At 42.5% G+C, this 16,552-nt stretch overlaps 1 long non-coding RNA gene across 7 annotated transcripts in view; it reads left to right on the top strand.

The window, feature by feature from the left end:
* Positions 1-16,189, top strand: part of LOC112839486 (uncharacterized) — a 103,097-nt gene extending 86,908 nt beyond the window's left edge. For 3 of the 7 annotated variants that reach the window (XR_012382073.1, XR_012382075.1, XR_012382072.1), the window contains 5 exons: positions 1,751-1,844; positions 4,044-4,138; positions 9,354-9,447; positions 10,997-11,122; positions 11,767-16,189. This is a non-coding gene — a long non-coding RNA (uncharacterized lncRNA). The remainder of the gene's footprint in view (positions 1-1,750; positions 1,845-4,043; positions 4,139-9,353; positions 9,448-10,996; positions 11,123-11,766) is intronic. The other 4 variants (XR_012382077.1, XR_012382076.1, XR_012382078.1 and 1 more) reach the window with 3 other exon arrangements.
* Positions 16,190-16,552: the final 363 nt, after the last annotated feature.

Here is a 16,552-nt window from a genome sequence, read left to right as displayed (position 1 = left end):
TAATTCAGAAGGAATTTGTTAGGTCACCCTGCAGAGGAGGGAGCTGTGGGTTTATCACCAAATAGCTCTGTGACCATAGGCAAGGCACCTAACTTCTTCAGGGCCTTGTTTTTCTTACCTGTAACATTAGGCTGATAACACCATGTCTGCCTAGTTCAGGGGCTTCGTAGGAACATGAAACAAGACAATGGGTGGGAAGCCACTTTGAAATTCATACAGTATTATGAAAATCTATCTTATTTAAAATGAATTTGCAATTTATACTTTTCACTAATTCAATCTGACCTTCTGTCCAACTGTCTACAGCAGTGAAGTTTTTAAGCTTTATACAGCTTCAGTGAAAGGAAATTCCCCAGTGAAATATTGTGTATGTGTGTGAACACACACACACACACACACACACACACACACGTATGGATATAAACATTTTTCCTCTTTCCACTCCTTCTACCACTTCGGAGTCATCTTTGGTATTCTGAGTACACTAAATGTACTTAACGGGTTACAACTGAAGAAGCTTTTGTGTACTTGAAAGTCTAAGTGTTGGAGTCTGACAGGCTTGGGTTCAAATTCAGGATCTTCCATCTAGATGATTTAGCTTAAACAATGATCTCCTTCAGCCTCCTTTGTCTATAAATAATTATACTAACTATAGAACTTTTATAAAGGCTAGGGGAGTTAATGTACATGGCATAGTGCCTTAGCACAGAGCAGGCACTCCAAAGAGATGGTGATTATTAATATGAAAGATAAGTTGCCTTGAGTAATATTTGCATTGGAGAAAATACTCAGGATTCGTCACTTTGAATCTCCTGCTCCTAGTACAACTTAGTTCCCAAAATATGAAGCCAAGTAGAGGCCTAATCACAGTGTCTGGTACACTTTCTTTTTGTTTTTTTTTTTTAACACATAGACATCCTATATTGCTTTTAGTGAAATGTATGTTGCAGAGTATCAGAATGTTTCCTCAGTTTTAAGACACTTGCTTTTTTCACATTTGAATGTTTTGGAAATCAGAATGAGCTTTAGAATCATTGTCAAAATAAACATGTCAACTGCTAGGTATAGGAGTTGCTGAAAGGAATTGTCATTTGCCTGTGATGGGTGAATTCAGACAGATCTTTCAGAATAAAGAATATTTAGAGCCAGGAGGTATTGGTGTTTCTGCTTCACTCAGTTGCAAAACATCTGTCTGTCAAGCTTTTCAAGAGAAGCTGTTGAACTTCCTGTAAAATGTAATCAATTAAAGAAAAAAAATTTTAATATTCTAAGTCAGGTCAAACTCACAGGCACTTTTATGAAAGGGTCACCTCTGCCTGGCAACTGCCAACGTTCCAGTGAATCCAAGGAATCTGTAAATATGAGTGAGGATGGTGGGTAATTATGTGAATAAAATGTGTGCTATTTCTTGATAAAAAGAAAAATTGTGTATATTCAGTGTTACATTTCTGCTTTTCTCTCTCTGATTAAAACTGTCATTTTAATTAGATAAAGTAATCTTTCTTCTAATTGACAGACTCAGCAGAGAAAGCTTCTCGCTTCTAAAGTCACGGGTTAATATATAATTAAATTTATACTTGAGATGTCTGCACTTTTACTGTGTGTTATATACTTCAATACAACATTTAAAAAGTACAGAGAGATGTCCCTGTGTATTTAGCTTGAATAACTGAAGATGTTTCAAAATACACCAGTTATAGCTTTTGAACTAGAAAGTATAATTTTTTTAAGCTTATATATATTTTTTTAGGAATCTCTACACCCGACATGGAGCTCGAACTCATGACCCCGAGATCAAGAGTTGCATGCTCTTCTGACTGAGCCAGCCGGGTGCCCCTGAACTAGTGAGTATAATTAATCATTTATAAGAACATACCTTCCTGGCTAAATTCTAGGCACTTTACACATGTTATTTAATAATAATAACTGCTAATATATATTAAGCATTTTACTCTCTGCGAGATACTTACTTGCAAGAGGTGTACCAACATCTCATTTAATTTTTAAAAGACCTTATGAGGAAATGTTTATATAAGGCACATATAAGTTAGTTACTTATATGAAGTCACACAGTGGGAAAACGGTCAGGGAAAAATGAGAACCCGGGCAGTGTGACTCCAAAAGCTTGCATTTATGTACTCCTTCACAGTCACACTCAAAAATATACACGGCCGGTTCCACTGTACTTACTTCAGAGATGAGCATTCTAACACTCATTTTTTTTATTTTTTAGTTTTTATTTTATTATGTTACGTTAGTCACCATACCATACATCATTAGTTTTTGATGTAGTGTTCCATGATTCATTGTTTGCGTAGAACACCCAGTGCTCCGTGCAAGCATTCTAACACTCAGGGAGGTTTAAGTACTTTGACTGCGTCACGCAGCTTGTACTTGGGACAGCCAGGATTCATACCTGGTCCTGTCTCCAAAGACACTGTTGGCTCCTCTATCACAGACAATGTAATGCCTTTCCTGGGGAGGACGTGTTCTTCAGACATAGCTTTCTTTTACATAACACAGTGTAGCCTAAGAGTGAGGATGGGCTAGCGACAGAGAGGCAGGGCAGAGAACCAAAGGAACAGCTCTTAGAACTTGAGAAGAGTTGCCACTGACCTCTATAATCCTGGCACTCCACAAATTGGAATTTTCCTCTTGAAGTGACCTTCTTTGGGCACAGTTGCCAATTAAATTTAGTTCACATCCATTGGGATATTATGCCATCAAGTTTCTCTAACTGGGCAATATATTTTCCTTTCTGCTCCTCCCTTCCTCGTTTGCCCCTGTACACCCGTCCCCCTTAAGAGAGAAAACAGAACCAGAAAGTAATAAAGCACTTTAAGAAGTGTATTCCTCAAGCTTAGAAACCCCATCCGGGCAGTCCCTGTTGTCTTGCTCAAAGAGGGACCCACTGGATGCCAAGCTGTGCTCCTTGATCCCAACCTGGAAGGTGAGGCCTCTTTGAGCTTCCTCTGTGACTTACCATTTGTAAATTAGTTCTAAGCCTTTAAGATTCCAACTATACCAATTTTAAAAACGCTAGTTTCAACAATTTATTTTGGGCCATTTCAGTTGGCTGCACTTTTCTTTATTAGTAACCAAAAATTATGATTGGAGTCACCTCCGCTACCCATGGAAAAAAAGCTTCATTTCTCCCCACCCCGAGGACATTTACAATAATGACGCAGGAACTTGCAGTAGAGAGAGAGCACTGAAAATCAAAATACTATTTTGGCATTTTTAGCATTTTGGAGGGCATGTACTACTACTTGTGGCTTAAGAAATTTTGAAGGAATTTTCTAAATGTTGGGTTCTTGAGACAAAGGGGAAGCAGATACTGGAATAATTTTACAAAATTGCCGATCTTTTGGAGGAGTTAACCGACTATAATAATTTGCTGGTAGGAGCATCTTCTCATTTCCATGTGGCTCAGTCTTCATAAATATCCGTTACAGTAGTGCATATTACAAAGAAAGGCGACCCTTTCAGATCAGCGTCAACCTAAACAATAAAAGTTAAAAGTTTAAAAAAAAATTTCAATGAGACCTCTCATTAATGACCTTTGTGAAGTAAAAAGTTTAAAAAAAAATTCCACAGTCCACATGTTTTGAATGTTTGTCTTTTTAAACAGTGGGTTGAAGGGTGTGTCATTTTTTTCTTTGTGCTCAATTTCCTTTTCAGCTGCTACATAGTGACATGGTTAGCACCTTCAGCCATCAAGAGGGTTGAAAAAGAAAATAATGTGTCCCTCTGGATTCCAGTTATGGGTCTGCACCCTAGCACCTGTTAGCTCAAAGTCACCCATCTCCATGGATGCCAGGATTCCAAGCTTAAACCTCCACTCACAAGCAAAAGGGTTAGATAGGAGGTGGGGACAAGAAATTATTTTTAATTAAAGAAGTAGAATCTAACATAATAAAAAAATAAAGAGGTGGAATCTAAAAGCAATGGTTATGAAAGGTTAGCTGAAAAATGCTAGCCTTTCCAATGCATTTGAATATTAGGACCTGTGATGTGAATCTCCCTTTTCGTAATTATTGCAGTGGGTGGAGCTATCATGCACCCAGGGCATGTCCTTCATCTGGTCACCAGACAAGAGAGGCTCAGATGAACTCAGGGAAAGTGTCTGTTTATTAAGGTGGGTCTGTTTTTGAAAACCTGTGATGTGACTGAGTTTCCTGGGGCAGAACTCTTAGGCGGGGCTCTTTCTTAGGAAAAGAGGAATCTGCAGAGCATTGAGCAGTGTCAAGTATACTCGCCAGTCAGTTAGGGCCTCCCTGGGCACATCTGCACTGATGGGATCAGCAGGACGCACAATGCCCTAGCCTAATGCTGGGTTTGCGAGTTTGCACATTAGCGCTGGGTTCAAATGCCTTCTTTGCCATTTATTTGCCCTGTGTTTTTGGGAGAGTTACTTAGCAGCCCTAAGCCCCACTTTTGTCATCTGTAAAATGGGGATAATAATGGTCACTATCTTATAGGGTTGTTTAAGGGCCAACGTATGTAAAGCCTTTTAACACAGCACCTGGCACATCCCGTGTGCTAATAAATGATTGAAATGTGTTTCTATCCTTTTATTACTTAGGCCATTTTTAACTCTGTGATTTGAATGTGGTGATGACAACTTTACAAAACAATGCACACCACTTTGAGGTTTCATGAGTAGCCGGAAGCTCGAAGTTCTGCCCTGGGAAAGGGTACGTGCTGGGCTTTCCATTTACTTTTCCATAACCTGGCCTCTCACGCCTTCCAGGCTCCGAGCTCCATCTGTGGGACTCTGGAAAATGCACAAGGGTGGGAGGCAGACAGCTACCTGCCGAGGAAACCCAGGCCCACCTGCACAAGGGTGGGAGGCAGACAGCTACCTGCCGAGGAAGCCCAGGCCCACCTGCCTGCATCCTCAGCCTCCGCAGCCCTGTGCTGTATGGCCCCTGGGCTAGGGCTGTGTGTGGACAAAGAGAGTAGCTGTCACTACACGTAGGAAGGCACCGAGCTGGGGCGGGCAGCATCAAGAGCTGCCTCCAGAAGGACAGTGTCCAGTGGAGCTGATATGGGGGTCTGGAAGCCCACACCCTTTAGATCAAGTAGGGGAAACTGGTGCCCAGAGTAAATACCAAAACCCAGCAAGGAGGCCCCGAGTCCATTCCTGGAGCTGATTCAGGGATTTAGGCACTTCTCCCTCCCTCCCGCCCACCCACAGGCCGACAATGGGAACTCAAAAGAATAGGGCCTTCCTTCCTTCCTCCTCGGACTGCAGGCCTGCTGGTCAGCAATGGCCTCAGGGAATTGTAAACCTTTAGGAGAAAGGAATCACAGGCCAGGCTGCAAACAGACAGTTCAGGGAAAATGTATTCAGTGTGAGGAGGCCTGCAGAGCTCTGTACTTAACTCCGGATGCAGCCTAGCGGCTGCCCTAAACACCAACCCTCTTCATGTCTTTTCTCTCTTCCGTGAAGCCTACTTCAAACCTTCTCCACTCTTAAAAATCAATAGGGAAAATGGGCATGGGCATTACATTAGTCAGCGTTCTCCAGAGAATCAGAATAGGATATATATAGACACACAGATTTATTACGAGGAATTGGTTACACGATTATGGAGACGGAGAAGTCTCAAGATATGCTGTCTAAGCTGGAGACGCAGGAAATCCAATGGTGTAATTCAGCCCAAATCTGAAGGCCTGAGAACCAGGGGGGCTGATGGTGTAAATCTCAGTCCCGGGACAGAAGAAGATGACACATTTCAGCTCAAGCAGTGAGGCAAGAAAAACGGGCACATTCCTCCTTCCTCTGCCTTTGTTCTACTTAGGCTGTCACCGGATTAGATGATGACCGCCCGTACTGGGTAGGACAATCTACATTACTGAGCCTAGCAATTCCAATGCTAATCGCATCTGGAAACACCCTCACGCACACACCCAGAAGTAATGCTTCCTCTAGGCCGGCCCCTGGGCCACTCACATTGATCAGTAAAATGAGCCCTCATTTTCCCTAGTAGACACTCTTGCATATGCATGAGAAATAGATTAAAGAAGGTATCCTTCATAGTGGGGTGGACTTAGTGAATATTTTTATTTTGGCCAATCTGATAGGTAAAAAAATGAAATCTTGTTTTACTTTGGATTCTTTTTTAACTGTGAGGAAAAGAATAAGTTCCATCTTAACAGATTTTCTTGCCTTGCACTAACAGAGAAATAGAAACCTCAGTGAGAACATCTTCAGCACGTCCCCACAGCCAAGCCTATGCTCCTTCCTCTCCCACACTTATCTTTCCACTTTCTTTACCTTCCCCAGTCCCTGGATATCATCCCCAGCTTCCCCTATGCCTCTCTTTGCTGAGCTCTCAGCACCTTCTTCCCTCCTGAATTTTTAGCATTGATATTTAAATTCACCAGAGTCTCCCAGATCCAAAACCACCACCCAACAGCTGCCCCAGACCCTCTTTTCCTTTTTCGTTAAACTTCTTGAAAGAGATGTCTACACTGCCTATTACCTGCTCCTCTCCCTGTGCTCGCCCTGCAACCGGCCTTCTGTCTCCACCACCCTCCTTGAACTTGCCCCTTCAAAATCACAAGTGACTTCCATGTGGCTAAAATCACTGGATACCTCTTCTTGAACATTCTCATCTGCTGCATCAGCTAGGTTCAGTTACATGTCTCTATCTTTAGTCTAGATCCCTCAATAACTAACTAGCGAATTAAATAACTACCTTGCTGGCAGTGGTCATCTACTTTGGGTGTCCTACAGGCACCTCAGCCTCAGCCTACGGAAACCTCTCTGCCCTCCTCCCCCCCACCCGGTACCCCATGCCCTCTCTCTCTCAGGGGATGGCTCTGTCATCCGTCCGGTTGGCCAAGCCAAAGACTTGGGAGTTGTCCTGTCACCTTGCCCCTCCCCTGCTCTCCAATGGCCAACCTTCCAGTAACCCTTTGAATCTTCCCCTCAGCTACTATCCTAGTTCAGGCCACCATTTTCTCTGGGTCATTAAAATAGCTTCTCCTCAATTCTCCACACTCCCTGCTATAACACTTTCAAGGGCTTCCCTCTACCCTCAGGATAAATTCCAGATTCCTTAACATGGTTATAAGACCCTTTGGGACCTGGTCTCATTCACCAACCTCTCTCTTGCATTCTAAGACCCAGCCCTACTGGACTTCACACAGTTTTTTAATGCCCACCGTTCTTGCTCACTTCTGAGTCTTTGAATATGGCATTCCCTCTGCCTCTTCTTTTTCCTTCTTCTCTTCTCCAGGATAACTTCTACTCATCCTTCAGGTGTTGGCTTACAGCTCTCTTCCTCCAGGAACTCTGAATTTGATTGCTTCTTTAGTCCGATTCTTCCAGTAAGATTGGAATTTAAGATGGAGCTTATGCCCCTTCTAGCACATCACTGTGCCCCCTACCACAGTCTCTGGCACTAGTAAGCACCCAGTAACCATTACAGGAACTGATGAATGCACGATCTACCCCCACTTCCCAATGCATTTTAACAAAGAAGCCTAAATGGAGTCTTGCTGCTTTTGTGGAATCATTAGGGGAGAGATAGCTTAGCCAGAGGTACCCTACAAAGTTAGAATTATAATTCTGACTAATTTGCTAAAACTGTCTGGTGATAGACTTTAGAATTTACAGAAATTTTGCAATACTGCATCCCTTCATCTTCCTTTTTAAAACTGTGTGTGTGTGTGTGTGTGTGTGTAAATGCACATATGTGTATCCGAGAACAGCTCGGCCAAGTTGGTTGGTGTAGTCCAGTAGTTTGAACTCAAAATCTGTAAGAAGATTGTTTTTTAGCAAGTTTTGCAAAACTAATCTTGAGGCAAGAGAGTAGGAACTGTGTATTTAAAAATGTATTTTAGTGGCAGCTGTACTTAAGAACAGTTCATTTTGCTTAAATTTGAACACATAGATACCTGAAGTGCACCACTGAGATAAAACAGTGTATACGTTCTGAGGCTCAAAGCTGACCAGCGTCAGAATTAGTAGCGTCAATCGTCATTTGGAACAGTGTTTGGAAGCTAGAAAACATGGCTATTTGCTCAGATTAATTCTGAGAAGGGGGGATGCAATCCAGGAGCATGTGAATCCAAGCAAAATTCAGACAGAATTTCTATGAATACAGTCAGAGCGAAAGCAAACCTTTTAACAACTAAAAGAATTTAAACACCATGTTGAATAAATGAAACAGGAAAGAAATGGCGGAGGCCTGGCTTTTAAAAAAGAAGAGAACTAAAGTAGTTCAATCTTAGCGGACCACACGGAATTCCCACTAAGAGGAAAAGAAGGCAAGAAAACCTGAGCGCTCACACTAGGTTTCCAAAGCTGTCTTTTCCGTACGTCCAGAACTGTAAGGAGGTCCCTTACAATCCACCCAAGCTCCCCACCTCCAACTGGGCCCATCTGGAGCCCCCTCTGCTGCAACCCCTCCCACCTTCTTCCCACACAGGAACCTGGGATTCTCTTCACTCCAGCCGCCGGCCTGAGTCTTCACAGTTCTCCCCACTTAATAGCTGTAGGGTCTGTCTGTCCACAACCATTAGCCAGGGACAAGCCCCCTGCTACTGCCTCATCTCCTGACTGGCCTGAGGACAGGAAGGAGCATCTGTGCTGTCGGGACTGAGTGCTGAGCTGTGGGATCTGGAAATGGACCGCTGGGTCACAGCCTGGTTCCAGCACTTTCTAGCTAACCAGTGCTGGCCCAATTTTCCTGTGTGTCAATCTCCTCTTCCCTGAAAAGTGGGGGATAGTAGCGTCTGGCCCATAGGGCTGTGTGAGGATTAAATGAGCTGTGTATAAAGTTCATAGGCCAATACTTGGTCCGTAGTAAAACATGTTCCATAAACATTAGCTACCGTGATTCCTTATTTCCTTATTCCCTCGCTTCCTTTCTTGACTCATTTGAACCTATTTTCCTGGAGCAATCATATTCAAATAAACTCTGATCCTTCAACTTACTGCTAAAAAACGCTTGGAGAAATTCCCCGCGGCTTTTAGGGAAATCCTAAATGCTGAGAGAGGCCTATAGGCCCTATGTCCCTCTCCAGCCCCATCCTGTACCCCATCCCCCTGTTCTCAGAGCTCCAGACACTCTGACCTTCTTTCAGTTCTTCAAACCCTCTGGAGCTTCCTCTCACCTCAGGGTTTCTGCACAAGCTGCTTCCTCTGCCCGGAATGCCGACTCATCCTTCCCGTCTCCGCAGGAGCCTCCCCACTTCCTCAGGGAGACCTTGCCCGGCCTCCCTAACTAGGTCAGACCTCACTATGGCACGATGTAGTTCTCCTCCACGGTGCTTCTCAGGGTCCCACTGACATATTTTCATGAGGTAATTAGCTTTTCCTCTCTTTCATCCCGAAGGTGGAAGCTCTATGAAGGCAGAGACCGTGTCTATCTACTTTTTCATCTACTCCAACCCTCAGAGCCTAGCACAGTTCCTGATGTAACATCGTTGGTACTCCATTACTATCTTTGAGATATGGAAGGGAGGGGCGGCGGGAGGAAAGGAAAAGGCATGCCCCAGTGTCCTTGCCTTTTCTGGAGGCCACCCTGCCCCGAGGGTTTGTGGTGGTGGCGAGGAACCATCTCCTAAGCACAAGCCCGCATGCTCTTCCTTCCGCCCACTGCCTTTGATTCATTCCTGTGTTTCATTCTCAATGAAATTCCAGTGTGTTCTTAGGAAAAATGGTCCTCACATAGGCATTATAATGTGAACTTTGAATGCAATTTGTAGCCTATTTTCTCTCATACAGACATTTTGTGGCTCCAAGAAAGGACAAGGTCATAGGCGTGATCCAAACGGGATTCCTTGACCAACCCGACAGCTTGCTGTCTGGTATTTCCGCCCCGCATTGGAAAGGGAGCCACATCAGGAGCTCCAGCACAAGCAAAAGGTAGCAGAAAGAAGAGGGGAGAAGAAGGTCTCCCAGTTCACAATTTCCGCCACCTAGGGAAAGCACTAGAGAATGAAAGCATAAGCAACAGGATTCTGTTCTCTGAACAAAAAGCAGAAGAGAGGGGGGCATTCCTCTCCCTGCATGTGGGTGAACATAGATGAACTCCAGAGGAATCAGAGGAGGAATGTCCGAGTGGAAAGGGATGTTTGTCCTCAATTCAGCCCCATTCTTACCCGCACGAACCAGCTGAGGGCCACAGAAGTGAAGGGCCTTGCCTAGCTTCCAGAGGCCTGGACTCCCCAGCGGCACTGGAGAGCACTGGAGAGGGAACTGAGGTTTTTAGGGGCTCTTGCTTTGAGCTCTTATCCATCGCTTAGGTACTTCACCCTGGTTAAATCCTTCCATAACTGCATGAAGTCATTTCATCACCCCCATTTTACAGATAAGAACACTGAAGCACAGGAATGCCTGGCACAAGGACAAAAGCTGTTCAGTGGAAACATTCTGAGGTTAACACTACCAAGTATCCTCTGCACCTGAGCAGCCTTATCTGCAGGGGGACCACGTGCTCTGGTTCACCTGGGTCAGTCCTGGTTTACACCGGTTGTCTCACTATCATTAGTAACAGCACCTCCTTTTGCTCTCAAAAAGTGCCCCAATTGGGATAATACATTTATTGGGTGATCACTCTAGTATCTACAAAATGGAGCTATTTATATTACCTGCTCATGGAGTGGTTGCAAGGAATCAGTGGGATTTTGCACGGAAAATGCATGGAATCTGGCACATAGTCAGCGCTAAATAGATGCTAGCTGTTATTATTATTTCTATTACTATTAGGAAGGCATCTGAAGAGGGGACAGGAAGGGGTGAAGCCACGCTTTCCCGCTTGGCACGCCCATCAGGGTCTCTGCGAATGCCGCTCCCCCGAGTCATGCAGCGCCCACTGCAAACTGACCCTTGGGGGATGGCACCCCCCACTCTAGACTAGAGGCCATATGGAGGCACTGAGCGTACCTCTTCCGCCTCTGTGCCAGTCACGGTCACTGCCTGGGTCTCCTTGGGTCCGGAAGTTGAAACTGTATTTGTTTTTCTCTTACTCTAAAGTCTAGAGCCCAGATTCTGAGGAAGAGTCACATGGAGAATCCTACAGAGGACCCTTTCCCCCATCCCCAGCCTGTGCTTAATTAAGTGAGTGGCTTAAGGGACTTGCCTCCTCTTGAAGATTAAGAGGTGGGTGTGAATATTTTCCTCTGGCCCCCTTAATGTTCTTGATTACAGTAATAAAAATGCTAAGCTCTATTGCCTCTCGTTGGAGTAAAGGCGGCTGAAAACTCCTCATTCCCTGAAGAACCTAATTGTTGATTCTACTGCATCTAAACAGGTGTTCTTTAGATTGCTTTTTCTAATGCCTTTTCACTGGAAAGATCAATTTAAATGTTGCTTTGAGCTAATCAGTGATTGCTTCTGTATTCATCCAAATTTATATCTTTGCTTCTGTGTGCTAGATGAGACATTACTTTCAAAGTCTATAAACTTAAATAAGGTAGGTGATTTTTTAATTCAGCTCTTTGTCCTCTTCTGTTTTCCATATTTTATGCAAAATATGCATATATTTCTTTTATTATTAAAATCCTAGTTTAAACCTATACTTGAACTTCCTGAGTCATCTTTGGATGTCTCATAGCGCCAAGTGTGGTATGTCCTACACAATGGGTAGTCAATAAATATTTGCAGAAAAGATAAATTAATACCTTAACCTGGATTGCAAACAAATTGGATTTGTTGTCTCTAGGTGTTTGAGTTCAGGAATTCTTTAAATATTGTCTGAACTTCCTTGTGTCTGCATCTGTGTTTATTCTGTTCTCTCTGCCTAGAATTCCCTCAGTTTCATCTCTTGGAAATCTCACGTTTGTGCAAGGTTCTCAGCAAATGCCAGATACTCCATGAAACCCGCTTGCAGTCTCCAGCCAGCTCTCATGGGCTCAGTCTTCGAACAAAGGAGCCGGAAAGGGTCACATCTGTGATTTTCCAAACCCCACAGTCCTCTGCGCCTCTTATCTCAGCCCGTGGGTAGTTGTGCCCAGCCTTTATTCACCCAGTGTGAGCACGTGAACTTCTTAAGGTGAGACAGAGGGCATGCTCTGCTGAACCACATGCGGACACTGAATAAATAGTCATTGCTTCATGAGTTGTAGGTTTCTCGTTTTAAAGAGTGACATTTTAAAAGTGGAGTCTACCCGAATGGAGACATGATGAATGTGGTTCTTCAACCAAGTCCTCAGAACACGGACCTTGAGAACTTAGAAGCCATCAATTGGCGCTCTCTCTCACATTCGAAGAACCTCTGGTTCCCAGCGTCCTGGGTCTTGGTTCAGGTCAGCTGGCGGGCAAAGACCAGAGTTTGGCCAGCAGATATGTGGAGGGCTCTCCCAGATGTATCTGTGGGCCTAACTTAACATGTGTTAGTTCATCCTTGAGTGTAAAGTGCACTTCATGATTGGTTATGGTAACTAGTTCATAGTTCCCCACTCCCTCCCATTTACTGCCTGTTTCTAAGCAGCAAAGTTGTGGTTCAGTGACTTCTGTCTGGATAGTATGAAAACAGGGCACCCAGCCAATTTTGATGAGCTAACTATTTCCCTAAATTATCATGCCTAAGCAAAGGGCCCCAAACCGGCTGTTCAACACTTATCATCAGATCTGGGGGATGGGCTATGTTCAGGCATATCATCAAATAGCTGAAATTTTACATTTAAGATTGTCAAGCAGTGAAAATTGGCATCCTTAGAAATGACTGACAGTTCCCCTGCCTCTTTTTTGCTACACTGAGTTAGGTAAAGGAAAAAAAATCACCCTCACTCTTTTTACAGATTTCTTGCTGAAGACCCATGTGACAGGACTATAAATTTTCACCAGAAATTGATCGGAGAACGGACACTTCAAAGTTGCCTGAAAGACTTTGCAAAAGGTCCCAATTAACAGAATGCAGCTAACACCTCAGAAAATAAAATAGAATAAATGTTGCAGTGGGAATGAATCTTGCTCAGAGTGCTGTGTTGTTGGCTGATTGCCTGGTGAGAGTAGTGGCCAGGACTTGCCAGCTGGCTGATCCACACGCCTATAAAGGATGCGGTCAGCTTACACCTTGGCAAACTATGATTTTGATGGAAATCTTAGAGGTCGGCAGGCGTTCTCCCTAGTAAAGTACCTTAGATCAGGTCATTGCTTTTGTTTGAGTGAAGAAAATATCCTGTTGGCCAGGATTAGTAGGACCAAGTTGGCGCTCTGCTCCAAGGGAGAATCCATTACTGGATCAGGATAGATATACACCCTGAAGGAGACACAGGGTGTAATTGAAGGTGGCACATTCATCTACAAAATCCCCAAGTTAAACCAGTCATGCCACTGAAGCAAACCAACTAGCTCACCAACAACCACACATCTTCCCCCAAGTTCCTCTCAACAACCAGTTTGTCAGACTCTCAACTCCAAAGCTACTGCTGTCCTATCCTCTCATGTTTACTCACAGTCAACTGTGAGCAGTTGTGTTGCTTGTTTGTTCTGCGTAGATCTGAAGACAGGGATCAGGTGTAGACATTCTTGTAGCCCCCATGATGGCTAGCTTAGCACTTGCCATATGGAGGCACTCAATGAATGACAGACGGCCAAAGGAGCTTCCATTGCCCAGAGTCCATACCCAACATTTAAAACTGTTTTCAAAACTTAACAAAACCTCTATCAGTCTCCCAAATGGAATTATTGTTTGAAATGTATTAAAAACTGATTTTAACCTTTATTTTTTAAAAACCGGCATACAAAAATAGCCAGAAAAAAATTCCTGGGAACAAGTTTAAAAGCCAAATACAGACAGGGAAAAGCATTTGTAAGACTGAAGATGCACATAATAAAGGGTCTCCTTACTATATAAGAGTGGACAAAGAACGTGATCTGGGAATTTACTAAATGAGAAATGACTATTCAACATATGAAAGCATTTTCAACCCTACTAGTAACCAAAGAATACAAAGGGAACCAGACACCTCCTTTCATCTATCATATAAAGAAAAACCTGAGTGGTACTGGATGGGTTATTTGACACTTTCATACACTACCCATGCAAAATAAAACCACCTTCCTGGAGGGCAAATTGTCAATATATACTTAAAGGTTTAACTCTATGACCTGCAGAAATTCATCCCAGTTGAATGAGTAGATCCCAGATAAGTATGTCAAGATCTGTATACAAGCAAACCAGAAGAGCCTAAATGTTGAACAACAGAAGATAAATGAGGTAAACTACAACCATACCGTCATGTAGCCATTAAATTGGTAAAATTGCTATCTATTAGTTGGAATAGAAAGATATTTATAACATATTAAGAAAAAAAGCAAGCCACAGAAAAGTATGATCAAGTTTTTGAAAAACTTATTTAGATATATACACATCTGTTTATATTTACACACACGCATACACACAAACAGGTTTACCCCTGCAAGATCGCTGTGATTTATGCCTTCTTCAAAGTCATTTTCATATGAAAAGAATGATTGAGCTTAGCTCTGTGATAATAAATATGAGGGTTTTGTTCAAACATACTTAAAGATTTTATTTATTATTCATTTATTAATTTCCAAACCAATCATTTAGAATATTTAATATTAAAAATATTAAAGTATTAAATGCTTAAATCGAATATTTAAAACCCAAAGATTCAGTTCAGCCGACAGAGGTTTGGACATACACAAGAGTCCACCAGAGGAAAACTTCTACAGATGCTTGCTGGATTAATGATGAATGTACTAATGGTTTGTTTTTTTCCCTTGCCAGAGATCAGACTAGGTTAGGTTTGTAGAGTTAAGTATTTGTCAGTGTGAAATGTGGATATATCTACGTATGCATGGAGGAATGGGAAGGTTGGATTACCTGAAACCTAAGAAGTCTTCCGTGCTTTAGATTTGCTCCATGGTAAGCATACGCAGGCAACCCTTGACTTGTACTGGATTGGATATTGGAGGATTATTTCAAGTCTGAGGTTGATTGTACCATTTCAAATATGTGGAGGAGGAGAAATTATTGGGGAAGCGAAGGATCCTAACAAAGCAGGAGAGAAAAACTATAAAAGGGTAGGAGAAAAAAAGAATCTTTGTTGTAATGCCTTAGAAAATTAGTTGGTGGAGAATAGTTGAAAATTGCAAAAGTTGAATGTAGTAAATCAAATTAGCATTAGTATTTGTGAGTCTGTGATTGTGAAAAGATGGGCTAAATGACTAGCTAACTGTCTTTTCAAGACCATTGGTAATAGAATCCATTATGGTTCATTATTAACTATATTAACAGAAAATTAGCCTTTACTAGCTCCTAAAGATATGAGGTTGTTATAATAGACTGTGGTCCCTTATCAGCATATGTAAAACTTGGAGGTTTATAAAGCAGCTCCCTTCCCAGAACTACACTAGATTAGATGATCAATTAATGGCTTAAACGTTATTGTATCTCTTTTTAATATTTCTTGTCAAAAACTTAAATATTCCTGATTCAACTTGTGTTTCTATATGAGTAATATAATTTTGTCATAATTGGTTTCATTTCGATTGTCTTTACATTTTGGGTACTTATTATCTTTTCTCTCACCCACTGGGAATGCCAAGTACAAATTTTTGCTATTTAGCAAGTCAGTAAGGAGCTTCCCACTGAGTTCCTTAATTATTGTTAATTGAATATTGTAAATGGTTTTTCAGGATCACCATCTTGGCAATCTATGTGACATTTTTCTCAGTTAGCAAGAGTTAAAGCACCAAGAATCCCTTTCTACCCCTTTCCGTACAATCATCGTATCAAATAACCAGTTCCTACATAAACCAGTCTCCTCTTTTCAAATGTCAAGTCATATACATGCTTCTGTAGCACTTAGAACATGGTCACGACTCAACAAGTATTGAACAACAGCTGTCCTGTAAAATAGAATGATTCCCAAGTCCAGCCTGTGAAGGAACATCCCCTTTCCCTTTCCAGAGCTCCCACAGTGCATCTCACCTGGCCCTGTCAGGCCTGGTACTCCAGGATAGAGCTCGTCCATTCTCATGTACCAGGACCAAGCTTTCTAGTGCTTTTTGCTGCTCTATAATCAAAAGAAAGTAAAAAAAAAAAAAAAAAAAAAGTAAATAAAGAGCCTCAGAAGATCTGAGAATGTCAGTAATGCTATAGCCAAAAAACTGGAGAGTGGAAAAATCACTGAGCCAGCCTTCCTATGTGCTTCTTGCCTTACAATGAACAATAAAAAAGAAGTGAGAAATTTATGACGTGCCTTTTGAACTTTCAAACCATGTCTCCGTTTTGGGAGGAGGGAAAGGGTAAGGCTTCAATGTACTGAAGTTGTGTTGGAGGTTGGTTTTAGCTACATAAAATCTTGCCTTCTTAGTGATTTGTTCTCTTGCTTGGTCAATGAAATCTCAACCATCCTTAAGAGATCAGGACCAGAGGAAGCCTTGAGACCTAATCTGGAGTCTCTTTCCCATCACAGTGGCCCAGAAATTATTAGAAAGAGAGAGACAGAGAGCAAGAGAGAGAGAGTGATTGTCTCTTTGGAGGGGTAGGCTTCTACAGGCTTGGCTAGTAACCTATTGGAATGTAAATGACATTTTCTGCCAGGACTTTGCCTT

Source organism: Callorhinus ursinus, unplaced genomic scaffold (assembly GCF_003265705.2).
Source record: "Callorhinus ursinus isolate GAN/ISIS: 27379988/994484 unplaced genomic scaffold, GSC_fseal_2.0 scaffold23, whole genome shotgun sequence".
Taxonomy (NCBI): domain Eukaryota; kingdom Metazoa; phylum Chordata; class Mammalia; order Carnivora; family Otariidae; genus Callorhinus; species Callorhinus ursinus.
The sequence above is the reverse complement of the archived record's forward strand: the minus strand, read 5'-3'. Positions and strand labels throughout refer to the sequence as shown.